This window comes from Fragaria vesca, linkage group LG6, assembly GCF_000184155.1.
Source record: "Fragaria vesca subsp. vesca linkage group LG6, FraVesHawaii_1.0, whole genome shotgun sequence".
Lineage (NCBI taxonomy): Eukaryota > Viridiplantae > Streptophyta > Magnoliopsida > Rosales > Rosaceae > Fragaria > Fragaria vesca.
The window spans coordinates 16838862-16843777 of record NC_020496.1 but is presented as its reverse complement, the minus strand read 5'-3'; positions in this window follow the sequence as shown (position 1 = coordinate 16843777).

Genomic DNA, 4916 nt, shown 5'->3' with positions numbered 1-4916 from the left:
TTGAGTGAGTTATGGCCGTTTTCGTAAAGTAGGACGAATCTGTCCGAGAATCTGATTTTGGCAAAACAGTCAACTTCGACGGGATTTTGTGAACAGCTCCTGATGAACCAGAATGTGTGTAATATACGGTTGGAAAGCTAAATGAGTCTAGTTTCCAAAACCGTTTACAGTTCGTTCATATGTATTTCCTAAAGGAAGTTACGACTGTTCTAGTAATTGAAGGTCATGCTGCGCGGAAACCTGATTTCCTGCACGAACTTATGTTTTGAGTTCACAAGCGACCTTCTCCTCAAGATCTAAGTGTAAAAGATCATTTGAGGACAATACGGCATGATTTAGTTAATCATTGCCCAATGCCACATTTGAAGACATGTTAAAAAGCATTGACATGCTAAGTTTTTGAAACTTCCGTGATTAGTAAGAATCAGGAAGAGCCCTATGATTGATGTAAAGATGAGGGGGAGGTGCGAACTTCAGGGGGAGTCTAGCACATACATACATGTCACTATCAAATGTGAAAGGTGCGTTGTACTCTTTTTCTCCTACGATCAAGGTTCAGTTTTTCTCCCACAGGGTTTTTATGACTTGACGAGGTTTTTGACGAGGCAACAGATCAGCACCATCGGCATATCAGCGCGCGGTACAAGGGGGAGTGTTCTAGGATATTCTCTATGTGTGCATTGCCCTTATGCCAATAGGATATGTAGTTAGACTAGATCTATGTATTCATATCCTTATTATATTGGTATTGTGTAATTCCCTATATAAAGGGCTCCTATCAATGAATAAGATGATGATTCTCTTGCTATCTCTTTGTCTCTACACTTTATTCTTCATCATTTGACACAATATAGATTGATATTTCTCACGACTAAAAATGTTCAACACTAAATCTCTCAAAATCTCATGCAAAACCTTTTGAAAGCCATCGTACTTATCGTATTTATGTGCAACAGTGCAAGCAAGCCGAACACAGTTTTTTGCATTATACTTCAAATCACCTTTTCATCGCCATACACTAGATTCTAAATCAAACGGTTAGGGGATGCGATTGGCCGTCGTAGGTTTCACGCACACCAAAAGTCGATGTACGAAATCACCAGTGTTGTCTTCATATGTTGTACTTGCTTATATTAGATGTCAAATTTTACTTAAAAGAAGAATGAAAGAGTGGATGATACACTTTGAAACATTTCATTTTGTCGACAGAAATCAACGGTGACTGGAATAGCATTCTGGAATTTGAGGTATGTTCGTTTTGGTTACGGTATATTGGTATATGTTCTCTTAGATCAAAAGGAGAAGAATTTGGTATAGGGTCCTAAGACTAAGATTAGTATATTACATTTACATGACAATGATATCTAGAGGCTCCACAACTCCTTTTCAGCTTGTGAACTTGTGGTTTTTCATTTTGCAATTGGGTCTCGAAGATCTGTTCCATTAATCATGGCGTTGAGCTATTCTCATATTGAGTTGAAGTCTGATTGTTTAATTCGAATATTTGTGACCAATATACATTAACGGATGCAGGATTTTTCTTTAGTGGAAGCCATTCTCCTTGCAGTAGTGCATTAAGCCATCTTCGTCTTTAAATCTCTAATCAAAAAATTGATGTACTGTTTTCCCTAAACCTTAAAATTGAAAGTGAAATAATCACTTAATGTGCGATGACTTTCACTTGTGAACTAACGAAAATTCTTATATGCACCAAGACGCAAGTAAATCAATAGTTGTAATTTAATCTCAACACCAACATCAATAATAACGACGTTAAAGTGCTGGAAACCCAAAAAAAAAAAGATGCGGTAAAAACCAAATTTCTCTTCAACTTCAACTGTTCTATACTTGGAGAATTCTAGCGTCGAGGTTGCACAACCCAAAAAGTGAACTGCTATATTATCAGAAAAGAAAAGTAAGTTTCAAAAAATGTTGCAGAGAGCAACAATTAACCTGGTGGTGGTTCTTGAGGTGGTAAAGTGTGAGACCTTTCACACCCATAACCATCATGATCGTCTTGGGTGGTTCAGAGAGTAACGAGGGCGGCGACGGAGGAGAACTCAGCCACGACCTTTGCACAGTCCCTCGTCTGTGGGGGAGGCAGAGTCCCGGGTGCGGACGGCGACGCCGGGATCGAAGAGAGCTTGGGCGGAATCTCTGGGAGATCGGTTTTCTGTCGGGTTCATATTGCAGATTGGAGGCGTTTCGGCGTCGAAGATCGATCCAGGAGATCGGGTTTCGATCTGGGCATCGTATTTCGGAGACTCGTTGAGGGCGTTTGACTTTTTGATTGAGTTCAACTTTTGAAAGAGGCGAAGGGGTTGATGAGGCCATTGGTTATGGGTAAGACTGACCGGAAAGTCTGCTGACAGCGGCGGACGTGGTGCAGATGGGTGGCTGTACTTGCCTTTTTCGTTTTATTTTTTTTTTTGGAAAATACCTTTTCGATTGGGGTTGGGGTTAATTTCCTTTTTTTTGTCTTAGTCTGACTAACTAACGTCTGTTTAACACACAAGACTGGTTTAAGTGCATGGTGCACTGAATCCACTCTGGTGAACTAAACAGTTAGTTCGCAAACAATACTCCTTGTCTGCGAAAAATTCCTATTTGTCCCCCTTTTTCTCCCCCTTTTTTGGGTTTCTATGAAACGTAATATTCCTATTTGTCCTCTGAACAAATGAGTGGCCACTTGCCCCTGTGTCATCTGTGCATCGTTCATTCTCCTTCACTACTGCATAGTCCTAAATTGCTATGTTCATATCATTATTTATAAGTTCCAAGATTTTGCAGCTCCATGAATCGTATGAAGTTCTCCCTAGCAAATAGAAGAACATGTTAAAAGCAGTCAACCAAGGCTGGATGGTTAGGAAATGATCAGAAATGAGAACCAACCAAAGTACCAAACCCAGTCTCAGTCTTCAATGGTCCATAACGCTCACATCTCTTTGCTTCAAGGGCCATAGCCCAATAGTATCTTTATATTGTTAGAGCTTTTGGGGTAATGAACCCAGTGGCTCCTAGCGTTTCCGTATCTGCTTTTGTATTGTTTCTTTTCTGAGTAGTGCTAGGGACACTAAATATTCGTACCAAAATTATGTACCGAATGATATGGCATGTGCCAACTTATCAGTTATATTTAGAATGAATTGCTAGATGAATTTTCTTTTCTAATTTTTTATCAAAATAAATTAAAAAACAATAAATACTTTACTAATTTTTATCAATAGATTTTAAATCAATAAAATTGAAACATTTATTTCCAAAAGAACATCCAAACCTTTTGAAACGGTCGATGATCTGCATTCAATTATATGAATTAGTGCTTGATCGAAAAAATTATATGGCCGGATTAATGGGTGGTCTAGTGATTACTTGGTGTTGGGATACCCCTTTTTCTTTTCTTTTTTCCAACAATGACAAGGTAAAACAAATTGCAGAATAAGTATAGCACATTGAAAAACCTATATATTGATTCTCAATTCAAGCCTAGCTATATTGATTCTCAATTCAATCCTATATTGATTCTTCATTCACATGGTATAAGAATAATTTTGAGTATGACATGGGAAAGAGAAAAGAACTTCTGGTAAATAGGTGGCTTTTAGGCCTTGTTTGGTTTATGGAAAGTAACCATCAAGAAAGGAAAGTTGTTCTTTCCTTGCGTTTGGGAATGTTGAAGAAAATGAAAGTATTTCCTGAGGGTTGAAAAAATATGAGGGAAAGTTATTCCTTCCAAAATCTATAGTAACCGTTTTCCCATCTCCTTTTCTTGCATTTATTATTCACAATATATTATTTTATTATTTTAATTAACAACTTTCCAGATAATTTTCCTTGTGTTACTAAACATCGGAACGGAAAATCATCAGAAAATTTTATTTCCCTTGTCTTTCCCTTCCCGTGGGAAAGATAAAAGAACTACTTTCCTTTCCACGAACCAAACGAGGCCCTAATGGCTAATCAAAAATAGTGAAACACCTAAACTGGAGAGATGCTCATCAATAACATAAGGGAGAATGATAATTTTTTTTTTTCTAATGAAGAATAATTTAGGTCTATACAGTATATTCTTATATTTTTGTTCTTTTTTCTTTAGATATAAAAAATTGCATGATTCCATATCATCACTTTCTTAATAGGAAGATTAATGACATGAAAAATGCCACGTCATTGGGTATCAATATTTGGTATAAAATTTTGGTGTCTTTAGCATTTTCCTTTCTGAATTTATTTTATTTTATGTATTAAATGAGTAGTACTAGAGACACTAAATTTTTATACCAAAATCTTATACCGAATGATGTGGCATGTTCCAACTCATCAGCTTTATTTGGAAGGAATAGCTATATGGATTTTCTATATTATTTTTTTTATCAGAAAACATTAAAATCAATTATTCTTTTCTAGTTTTTACCAATAGATTTTAAATCAATCAATCCTCAAAAAAAAAAAGAATTTAAAATCAAGAAAAAAGAAACATTTGTTTACCAAAAAAAAAAAATTAGGACCTTTTACAAGTTCGTCACCCTATCGATCAAGAGCAGATGAATGAGATGATCATATGTCATCCAACTCTATGGACATGTTGTTGGTGGATCTGGTGATTATTTCTTTGTGTTTAGATACCTTCTTTTTATTTTTGTATATAGCTTAACAATGACAAAATTTTAATTATAAGTTAACAATGACAAAACGAAATGAATTGCAGTACAAGTATAGCAAAATGAGAATCCTATATATTATTCTTTAATTCAATCATTCAGTTCAAATGTTTGAAGAATAGTTTTGCGAAGAGAGGGAAGTATGGGAAAGAGAACGAAATTCTGATAATTTGAGCGGCTTTAATTGGTTTCTATCAGTGACACTGTAGAATTTGGGACGATGCTCAACAACTTAAAAAAAGAAGATAATTTTTT